The following is a 12,622-nucleotide window of genomic DNA, read 5'->3' on the forward strand; positions in this document are numbered from 1 at the left end:
GCCAAGACATTCATGCCATGGGCCCACGGTCCGGGCCAAGTGTGCTTAGCTGCTTGAAGGAAATCTTTAGTAGAGCCACTCCCTCTGAACATAGAGCTAACAATGTAAATGAGGGGGGTGGGGAAGTAAATTCGCCATTCATGACCAATGTAGATCCCATGCTCCTGGAGAGTGTGCACGTGAATACTCCATTCACTGCACCCCCTGACTCTTCAGAGCTATTCCCCTCCAAGGTTATATTACCTGATGATACAAGCCTTGCCGAAGTGCAAGAGCTTGAGCGGTATATCATTGCAACTAGGGAAAAGAAAATCGAGAGCTTACCTAGGGAAAATCAAAGGAGAGAGTTAAAAGTGAAAGCCCCTATGTCAATATCCATGATAGGCGAGTAATCGAGTGCTCTTGAATTAGAGACCACTAAGGGTCAACCCATAGAGAGCCACACTACATTTAGTTCAAAGGACACCCCTAGCACCTCAAGCATAGATGGAGCATTCCTAAATGAGAACTGGGAGTATGAACTACAGACGGAGACTTTAATCGACCTATACACAGGTCACACCTATCACATGGGTTGGTTAGATATCCTACAATCCACAACGGGTGCAACTAGTATAGATGATCAACAACAAAGAGTTTGTAGGTCATCCATAGGGTTATTGAGCTAGAGAGACAGAACAAGGGGATCCACATAGTAAAGCACCGCTACATGGTAGCTCAATGCCGGCAATAGTACCTACAAGTGTGTATCAATCATATGCACCTATAGATCCTCGTACTCATGTAGCTTCTGCCCCTCCCATTGTTTCAACAACCTATGCTCCACAACCACAACATCCAAGCTCTTATTTCAATGGGACCATATCGGCTAGCATTAGCATGTCACATCCGACGTCTGCCATGCATAGGGCCACACATATGAACTTTGGGCCACCACATGGCACAACACCATACCAAACTTGGAACCCAAGGGCTTCCTATTCGCCAAGCCCAATTGTTGAAAGGACGCCCTTTCAACAACGTTTCCATAAAGATTCCATTAAAGATTCCTCAAAGATTCTGTAAAGATTCCACATGAAGATGGTGATGAAGTAATGAAGATGAAGATGGATGCTGCAACATGAAGATACAAGTTCACGGACGTCATCAAATATCCCGTTATTATTATTTTGAGCCATTACGGCCACTTTTGTAATGTTTACGGGAACCTCATATTTTAAGTCGGCACTTGTATTTTGGCCACAGATGCTTGTATAATGAGTAAAGCCAACTCAGTTTCTTGTAATTAAGCTCTGTAGAAGCCTAGGGACAATTCATGTCATTTGGCCGGACATTAGGTTTGAAGGCTTGGTATATAAGCTAAAACCTAAGGCTTTGTAAAGGGACACATTACGTTATCTCAAATAATATACAGTCGTGGGTTCTGTAGCACACAGTAGTGAGCTTCACGCACACACACCATCGCGCACACTAATCACATTGCAGATATGAGAGTAGGAGCGTGTTAGCATCGAGGAGCTCTCCGCGTCGACGCAAGCAATGCAAGCCGAGGACCACATCGTGAGCTCGCCTGCTACGAGCTATATTTGGTCGTAAGTACCTCAAACGACATCCGTTCTGAATGATCGAGTAGTCGTGAGAATCAGGGCAAGAAGCTCTTCGTGTTGATGTCTTTGTAGATCAGTTTCGGACACTTTGGAAATTGTTGTTTTTAGTCTATCGCGACAGCGATTAGAGGTCTTACAGTTATGGTTTTCAGGGTTTAGGTGTTTGGCCATATAGGATATGTCCTTGTGAGTCTTGCCCTCCGATCGATTTCAAGTCATTCCGATATGATTTGAGACGGTTTCGAGCTTGTAGTGTTTCGTAGGATGCGTTGTCTGTTTCTTTGCTTTATGGTAGTGTTGTGGTAGGATTAGTGACTGTAGAGTGTTGTTCGTGTCTAGCTCAGGGTTCATAACCCAGAGATTGCCTCCATGCCCTAGTCGGGTCAGCTACGTCCTCGGATTGACAGTTTGTTGATCTCTGTTGAGAACTCTATTGTAGAAATACATGTTAACAAGTTGGGACAATACTTTGAAGGCAATGAATCCAATGCGACCATACCAATCACTACCAAGGGATTAATTGTCAAGGAAATCCTTGATGGTGGTGATGGGGTTAGCATTGTGACTAAAATTTTATGGGAAACTATGGGAAGACCTCACCTTGGGACCACAAACATAGTAGTAAAGATGGCCAATGGGACAATTTTTAAACCTATTGGGATGCTAGAAGATCTCAAGATCAAGGTCTTTGGACACAAAATAAGAAATAACTTCATTGTTATGGATTCCTCCAAGCACACTATGTCAAGCAAAAATGGTGCATGACTAGTCTAAAAACCATGTCTACTTGCAGTTCCAAGATTCTGTCATTCAAGTGGATCTTGTAACTGGTCGAGCATATCCTCTAGGAAACAAATTTATAATTGATCGTAGATATAACACCATAGTTCACTCAGCCCTATTGCAGTATTGTTATACATGTAAAATGGACACTGATATTGGGGAAGATTCTCCTTATATGGATATTCTACTTGGGTGATTGAGTCTGTCAATGTGGATTGGGTCCACCTAGTAGTAACCATTGACACTTGGGGAAATAGGGGGACCACCTGGGTACCACCTGAAGGGGATGAAATTTCACAACTCGTACCCTTAAATATGATAGAAGCAATGCATATAGCTTCTGTTGACCTACAAGATGAAGGCTTGGCTGACATTGGAACCAGTAGCGTCTCACAAGATTATAGCCCACATGATTCGGAGTCAGAATCATCAATTGAAATTGACTCTAAGGACAAAGAATCTGAGTTAACTCTTAATGCAAGTGTGGGGACAAACCATTCAGGACCCAATGGTACCCTAGATGAAAATCTATCCAAGCGAGCAGAAGACACAAGTAGCGATTCATCTAGTAACTCTTCACTATAGATCGGCCGCAATAGAAAAATAGACAAGAAGAGTAAGATATATAAGAGGTGACGATATCGAGCAAATGTGTGTGCTAGAATAAATGAAAAGAAATATACCGCAGAATGGCTTAATTATATAGGGGCATGTGATGCTCATCAAAAGTTGGTAGATTACTGGGGTGAATACCTTCAAAGCGTTATGTGGTGTAGTCCACAACCCATTGACATCGCACAATAGAGGCTACAGAGAAGCCGAAATTGAGCCGTACCGTAAGGAGACGACAAAAATCAAGAGTTAGCTCAACAACAAAAGGAAACGGAAGAGAAATCACAATCCATAGAACAACAAGTCCCCATAGACTTACACCCTGCACCTGAACATTTCAAATCCTACACCACAGAGGAACGTAAGGTTGTGTATACAAAGGCACAGAGGGCACCTATAGATGGAAGTAATGGATTCTATGATGGTCCATTGATAGTTAAGGAAATAGAGTCAGTAGACCTAGGAGAAGAGACCAAGCCTGTTTTCATTGCCCAAGATCTGACAGAGACTGAGAAGTATGTACTCAAAGAACTTCTCAAGGAATTCAAGGATATATTTTCTTGGAGATATCATGATATGAAAGGTGTTCCACCTTCCATGATGCAACACATGATTCCCATGAACAGCATGGCCAAACCAGTCCAGCAATGACCCTACCCAATGAATCCTAAGTATGCAAAGATTGTTCAAGAAGAGATTGAAAAGATTGTCAAATGTGGAATCATATACCCTATTGAGCACTCAGGATGGGTGTCTCCAATACTTATTGTGCCAAAAAAGAATGGGAAACTTAGAGTGTGCGTTGATCTCAAGAAGGTCAATGCTGCCACTAGGAGGGACTATTACCCCTTGCCATATTCAGAACATGTACTTGAAAGAGTTGCAGGAAAGGAAGCTTATAGCTTTTTAGATGGGTACTTTGGATACAATCAAATCACAATTGCACTAGAGGACCAAGCTAAAACAACTTTTATAACTGAATTCGGAGTGTTCGCAGTTTGTGTTATGGATTTTGGCTTAACCAATGCTCATGCTACCTTCCAAAGATTAATAAACACTGCTTTTAGAGAATATTTGAGGGGGTTTTGCAAAGCTTTCTTAGATGAACTTTGTGTTTATTCTTCTTGGAAAGAACATCTATCATGCTCACAAAAAGTGTTTTAGAAGTGCAGATTGTATCCCATCTCCTTAAACCCTTTCAAATGCCAATTTGGGGTTAAACATGGAGTCATTTTATGGCATATAGTGTCCAAAAATGGGACTTTCACAGATGAGGGAAAAATTAAAGCCAATGCTGAATTGCCACTACCTACAGACTATAAAGGAGTTCAAAGGTTCATGGGCCATGTTGGTTATTACCGACGGTTTATTTTAAACTTTTTCGAGATAGCTCGTCCATTGTACAAACTTCTTATTGAGTTCCAGTGGACGGTGGAGTATGACCATGCTTATGAGTCATTGAAAAAGATCTCGACAAGCACTCCAATTCTATGAATGCCAGATGGAATGTAATCTTCTATGTGTATATTGATGCATCGAACTTTGCTAGTGGGTGTTTCTAGCTCAACCAGGAGAAAGTAAATTTGGACTACCCCATTAGCTTTGCAAGTCTTCAATTAAATGATGCTGAGAGAAACTACACCACTATAGAGCGGGAAGGTTTAGCTATGATTTATGCAGTGAAGAAATTTTGCTACTATCTTTTTGCCAACAAGTTTGTTTTCTATGTGGATCATCAAGCCTTGTTGTATCTAGTAAATAAACCTTGTTCCATGGGAAGAATTACACGATGGTTGTTAATTCTTCTTGAGTTTGATTTGTGGTGAGACCTGGTAAAAGACATGTCATGGCGGATCGTTTGTCTTGCATACCCAATGGTGAAGCCTCTACTGGAGTTGATGATGAATTGCCCGCTACTTCCCTATTCCTAGTCAAGACCATGCCTGAATGGCGTGAGAAGATTGTGAACTTTTTAGTTAACGATTTTCCACCCAAAGAGCTTCCTAAGGATATAGCTCGAAAACTATTAAAATAATGTGAACCTTATTTTCCGAACTCTCTACAAGTTAGGGAAGGAAAATATTCATAGACTTTGTGCCCGTGAGGATGAGTATTTATACATACTGCAAGAATCCCACATGGGTATAGCCGGAGGACATTTCTCAGGGGAACTAACTGCTATAAAGGTGTTGCAATCAGGCTATTGGTGGCCTAACTTATTCAAGGATGCATCACTTTTTGCAAAAGGATGTGATGAATGCCAACGTTACAAGATCACACAACGAAAGGATAAGATGCCCTTACATCCTATCAAAGTGAACCATTTGAAAAATGGGGTTTGTAGGCCCAATTAGTCCGGCAGCTCGAAGCACTCAATCTTGATATATTATCGTTGCCACTGACTATGTGACAAAGTGGCTGAAGCTAGGGCGACACGTAAGGTTGATGCAAGGTCAACTGTCAAGTTTCTCTTTGAGAACATTATTACAAGATTTGGTTTTCCCTTTGAGATTGTGAGTGACAATGGTACTCATTTTAGAATGTGAGTGATAAAGGAACTCACGACAAACTTCATGATAGCCCACCATAAGTCCACGCCTTATTATCCACAAGCAAATGGCCAAGCTGAGAGCACTAACAAGACCTTAATTTTTATCTTGACCAAAACAGTCGAAGCTCATCGCACAGATTGGGATTTGAAGCTGACATCAGCTCTATGGGCTTACCGTACTTCTTACAAAGTTGATATTAATTGTACACCATTCAAAATGGTATATGGCCAAGAAGCAGTTATTCCATGGGAGTTTGTAATTCCTAGTCTTCACGTAGCTTCACAAGAAGGTTGGGATGGTAACCCTTTAGTTGAGCGTTTATATATCCTTGAAAGGTTAGACGAAGAAAGGAAATTGACTGTGCAAAACGCACTTGTGGAGAAAGATAGGAGGAAGAAATGGTTTGATCGTCATCTAAAGAATAAAGATATCAATGTTGGTGATAAAGTCCTTATGTATGGAGTGCGAAACAAGAAGAAAAAGTTGAAATATGCAGAAAAAGGACCATATAGAGTATGTGAAATCACCTAACAAGGTACCATTTGTGTGAGACTCTTGATGGAGTTGAAACCATTGGATTCCTCAATGGGAGCAAATTTAAAAGATAATATGATCCTTTAAGCCACGAGGAGCTACGTGCCATCCATAAAATAAAGGCAGCTAAGGAACAAACAAAATTGAAGAAGATACAAGCTCAAGCTGAGGCTAAGGAGCGACAACAATGCATAAGACACCAATGAGAGGCCAACCTTGGAGTTACACATGCATTCCACGTCACAACAGAGGATGATTGGTTGGACTTTGACACACCTCTAAGATACCCTATTGAACTAAATAGCGCCTATGGAAAAGTGCTATATAACGCCTTGTTAGACACAGGTGCTAAATATAATCTGTCAGTTGGGAAAGCCATCCCTATCTGAGAGTACTATCCAAGTTAAGGGTGTGAACAAGAAAAAAATTGCTATTTTTGGTATCTGGCACACTTCTGTCAGTTATGACAACGAGGTTGTAGCTCAAGACTTTTTGGTCATGCGTGTTGGAACTATGGAAGGTCATATAAACCTAGGACGCACGTGGATGATAGCGACCAAATGCACTATTGATTGGGGGACTAGGAGTGTCACAACATAGAAACCAACTCTTAGCCCTGCCACTCAAGCCATAGTCCCTGAGCTATTACCTCCCGAGGATATAAAACCGAAAACAGTGTATGTCCAGGAGGTTGAACCATATGTCTCTATAGCCCAACTCTCTAGAGCTTCAACTTCTGTAGTTGAAACAAAGTTTGAGACACACAAGACGCATCCTAATATAGAAAAAAAAACATACAAGTGGGTCCCTAAAGCTTCTTTAGCGACCATGGTTGATGCTAAAAAACATAGGCCTTTTAAGAAACGCTCCACTCGCTCCCAGAAATGTAAGAAACGTGGCGTTGGATTCCTACACGACTATTGGAAGCCCAAGGCTACTATCAAGGAAATGATCAAATCTGGGTACCAAAACGTAAATTGTGTTCTTACCTTTCACCCCATGTGAGTCAAATCTTGTGAAGACAAAGCCGATGAAAGATCGTGGGAAAGGAAAAATCATAGAACACTATACACCGGATCCGGAGCTAGTATGGGTTCCCAAGCAAGAAATGCTTGTTTCGCTCAGCTCAACCATAGAAAAAACGAATGAAGCTTCTTGCTCTTCATATAGTTTATATACAAAAATAGAAGCTTTGACACAACCTCCACCTACCATTGTATATATCCATACAAACAAGAAAGAGTTTGCACCTCCCCTTGTAAGTTCACCACCTACAACAACGCTGTAAATAAAATCATGGGAGAGTACCTTACCACCCTTGCAACTAGATCAAATGTCTAGGGTGGTCGAAAACTATTGGTCAACGTCTTCACCCAAGACAACTTGGAACAATTGGTTTCAAAAGGTGACGACATCATTCCAAAAGGTATGATCTACCTAAGGAAGGGAGGAGTGTTTGCTGACATTCATCGTTCACTCGCTCCCCTCTCAACCTTCCTCCCTGACCTCTCAATCTCCCAATCTTAGGGAATGTATATATAAAGCCTTATACTCACAAAAACAAGATAGATAAGTAAAAGAGCAAGAGCCACCAAACAATAATCTGGAAACTTACAAGTTCTATACATAACACAAAATCATAAAAACACATTATGCACAAGGACACGACCCTTATAATATTTGCACTCTAACCATCATCTATCTGTGTGTACAAATATGGCTAGTACAATAGAGTCATCCACTCCTAGCGTGGGTGAGAGGTACCCTCTTTACTTTGCACAAGTGTTTCACATAGTCTACCCAGTGCTTGCATGTGAATGGGATTTGGTAGATACGTTAGCATGTGAGAGGAATTTCAAGGAGTTGGAATGGCTGATACGTCTCTTGACCACGACTGATCCATACTTAATAGAGGACGTCTCTCCGATCCACAAACTTACCCTCTTGACCAAGATGACTATATATGTCTAGTGATGTTCTTAGTGAACATTTGTGCCTCTAATGATGAGAAAGAGTTACATGATTACACGGATGACACATATGGTCTCATGGATGACTTCGTTTTTCTTGATGATGATGAGGATAGGGGTTTAGCCTTAGGGTTACCCCCCAACCTCTACAATATCCTATTCCCTTGACTCTCTAGGGGGAGTGCAAACAATTAGGTTAGGGTTCCTTATGATGTTTAATTGTGTTCAATAAGGGTTGGTGCCTCTTCCCACTGATGTGCCTCCTAGAGGTATTCTTTGTGCTACCTAGTGTGTACAGGAACATGTTGCTGTTGTTAGGATTTGGAACTTCATGGAATCTTTCTCTCATTCACTCTTCAAATCAAGCACGATCATCAACACAAACAGGTGTTTCTTGACCATTCGCATTGCCCCTTGTCTTTGTTTTTGCATCCATGTTTGTCTGCTTTATATGTGATTGGTAGCACAATATTCCGCACATTTGGTTAGATTAAACACCAGATTCTATATAATTTTTTGTCATAATCCCTTGTCTAGGTTTCAAAATCAGGCAGTCTGACTAAGCTAGTTTGACCAAGTTAGGAGTTAGAGATCTTCTCTTAATACCATGGGGAATGTCTTCCTAATAATCAATGGCTACTTTATGTTTTTAATCCGATTTAGGTAGCATTGTGTGCAATGTACTAGGGCTTTCTAGTGGGCTTAGTCCCTATTGACCTTTAGCTTAAGTATTATAAAGGGAGTTTACTAGTGTGATGAGCCTAGGGAGGGTAACAGTGTTATATGACCCCCCAAAGTTACAAAATTAAAATTTTGAAAACGAACAAAGAAGAAAATCAAAAGTGTCACAATGTAAAATCTTAATCTGGAAGAAAAATCCTAGCTTGATTTGGTACTTTACTCACACGTATCGCCTATGGTACTAGAACCCTAGGATTCCCAGTGTGGACGCTTTTCCTTGAAAATAAAAAAAAAGAAGGCATAAAAAATAAGCACACACATCAAAATTGAATCAATGTGAAAACACTATGGGGGGTCAAAAAAAAAGGAAATAGGTCAGGCGATCATTCATGAGCAATTCCTTTTATCGTAGCTTAACTACAAGGTCTTCTAGGTATAGCCTCTAGTCAGTCCTCGGACATGAAATGCTTGGCTCTCGTGATTAAACAGCTTAATTGACCAGAGAAAATTGAGAAGCTTGCATTTGATATATTACAATTTTGATGTTTATTGTTGCTGACAAATTGTTTAATATTCTGTTACCAATCAATTTATTTGTCTACAACTGCATATTCTTTTTAATTGTATATGAGAATGCAATTACTGTGCCAATTTTGGTTGATTTTGCAGTGATTGAAGAAGGCTAAGGACATTCAATCTCGGATGCTCTTTGACCTCGACGAATGGGCTTCATCTCAATAGCTTCCGGACGGAATCTACATCAGGAAGGGGAGGCATGTTAACCCTCACTGATGTTGAAGATGATGAAACAGGAAACAGAAGGAAGACAACAACTCAAAGTAGGAAGAAGATGGAGAAGGAGAAGACACAGAGCTTGCGTACGAGATCTCTGTAGTCTCTCTCTCTCTCTCTGTATTAGAATAATAGTGTATACAAACTCAGAGCTACAAAGCTTATATGAAACCCTAAGAGATAAGGTGTCCTTTCACACCGGATGTCCAGTGGGAAAAACCCAGTGGGAGAAAAGTGCCCCTGGTGAAGCGCGTATACACACTAACACTACTACATGTCTACAAATCCCCCCTGTAGTGATAGTGTGAATCCGTACAAGGTAGCAGATCATCATGTGTATGAGAGTAAGCCCAAAGCTTTTTGGAAAGCTTCAAACTTTTCTCGTGATAACGCCTTCGTAAATAGATCTGCAATGTTATCCTGTGTAGGACAGTAAGTTAGTGTGATCTCCCCTGCATGTAGCCTTTCCCTGACATAGTGGTAGTGAACCTCTATGTGCTTTGTTCTTGCATGAAATACTGGATTCCTTGCAACTGCCATAGCACTCTGACTGTCAGTGAAAATGGTAGTGGGTGCCTGTTGACACTCACAAAGATCTGCCAATAACCTGTGTATCCATACACAATCAATTGTTGCCGTGAAAGCTGCCCTGTACTCAGCTTCACAAGTTGATGTAGCCACTGTGGGTTGCTTCTTGCTTAGCCAAGATATACATGCATTTCCCAAGAAAAAACAATTGCCACTTGTGGAATGTCGTGTGTCAAAATCACCAGCCCAATCTGAATCGCTGTAACCAAGAAGCTGCATAGAACTGTGCTTTCCATACATATCCCCCCTTGGAAAGAACATGGCAAGATTAGGGGTACCTGAAAGGTAACGAAGTATGCGCTTCACAGCCTGCCAATGATGCATACCTGGGCTGTGCATAAATCTTCTTGCTTGTGAAACCCCAAATTGAATGTTTGGACGAGTGTTGCCTGCCAAATATATCAAGCAACCAACCGCTGCTGCATAAGTATGTACATCAAAAGGTTCTCCAGCATCGTGAATGCTCAACTTTGATCCAGTTTCTACGGGTGTAGAGATTGGTTTACAATTTTTCATACCAAACTTGTCCAAAATTTTATGCAAATATTTTGCCTGCAACATGTATATGCCATCCTCTGATTGCACAAACTGAATACCCAAGTAATAATGTAGCAAACCAAGATCAGACATCTCAAAGGTTTTTCTCAAAGCATCTTTAAACGCTTCAATTTCATCTGCACTATTGCCTGTAAGAAGCATATCATCCACATAAAGTGTTAGCATAATGAGAACTCCATCTCTCTTTTTGACATACAAAGTACTTTCTGTTGGACTATTCTGAAATCCCTGGCCAATCAAATAAGTATGTATCTTCTCATACCATGCTCTTGGAGCCTGTTTGAGACCATACAAAGCTTTACGCAATCTACATACCTTTTGCTCTTGACCTTTTACAATAAAACCACTTGGTTGACTTACATAAACTTCTTCCTGCAAATCACCATTCAAAAAAGCAGTTTTGATATCCAACTGATGCACTTTCCAACCATGATGAACAGCAATTGCAACTAGTGATCTAACTGTGGACGCACGAGAAGTAGGAGCAAGGTTTCATCATAATCTATGCCTTTCTGTTGCGCATAGCCTTTTGCCACAAGCTTTGCTTTGTACCTGTCCACAGTACCATCTTGTTTCCTTTTTACCTTAAAAACCCACTTTGTACCAATAGGCTTTTTACCTGTAGGCAAGTCCACTAGATCCCATGTATGATTCTTATGAATAGAATCAATTTCTTGCTGCATAGCATCTTTCCACTGAACACACTCTAAAGCTTGATCAAATGAATCAAGCTCATCTGCATCACAAAGAGTGCTAAAGCAAGCCAAATCTACTTGCTCTCTGCCAAAAGTAGTACCAACACGTGTTTTTCGTGGCAACGGTGCATCCAACTTGCTATCCTGCCAAGTTTTCTGAACCCATTTAGGCAAGGTTCTTTCTTCCCTGAGAACTTCTTGCTCTTCACGCACAATTTTCTCCACATCATGAGGTGTCACATGCTGATCAAAAGATTGATCAAGATTATCAACCTGTTGTGATTCTTGATTCTCCACAAAAGAAGGAAGCAAACCTTCAAATACATCATGTGTCTGCATATGAGGTACATCAAAAGCAACCATAGGTTGAGCAGTAGTTTCTGCAAAAATTACATCACGACTTTCAAAAATCTTGTTTGTAGCAGGATTGTAAAGTCTATAACCTTTACTTCCACTACTGTACCCCACAAATATACATTTGATTGCCTTATCATCAAGCTTCCCACGTAACTGCTGAGGGATGTGAGCATAAGCAAGACAACCAAAAACACGAAGATAACTGACTGAAGGTTTTCTGTCATACCAAGCTTCATATGGAGTAATGGTCTTCAAGGCACGAGTAGGACACCTGTTCAAAACATGTGCTGCACAAGCAACTGCCTCCATCCATAGCTTATGAGGCAAACTCTTAGCCTTGAGCATACATCTAGCCGTCTCCATTAAAGACCTGTTCTTCCTTTCTGCAACACCATTCTGTTGTGGTGTGTATGGCATAGTGCATTGGTGTTTAATGCCTTTCTTTCCCAAAAAATCCTTAAATGCACCTGACATGTATTCACCTCCTCGATCGGTACGAAGAGTTTGTACTTTGCAACCTGTTTCATTTTCAACCATGGTGACATAATGTTGAAAAACTGCAAACACATCTGACTTTGCTTTGAGTGGATACACCCAACAAAACCTGGAAAAGTCATCAATGAAGGTCACAAAATAAAGGCTGTTTCCCAAAGATGGCGTCCTCATAGGACCACATACATCACTGTGTACAAGCTGCAACTTTCGTGTCGCTCTAACTGAACCATCCTGCGAAAATGCAAATCTGTGCATCTTTCCAAGAACGCAACCTTCACATACATGTCTTGGTGGCATCTCCAATAAAGACAAATCATGCACCATATTATGACTTTGTAAAGTCATCAAAGTGCCATAACCAACATGCCCAAATCTAGCATGCCACAACTCAGCATCCT

This window comes from Adiantum capillus-veneris, chromosome 19, assembly GCF_014529385.1.
Source record: "Adiantum capillus-veneris isolate H3 chromosome 19, ASM1452938v2, whole genome shotgun sequence".
Lineage (NCBI taxonomy): Eukaryota > Viridiplantae > Streptophyta > Polypodiopsida > Polypodiales > Pteridaceae > Adiantum > Adiantum capillus-veneris.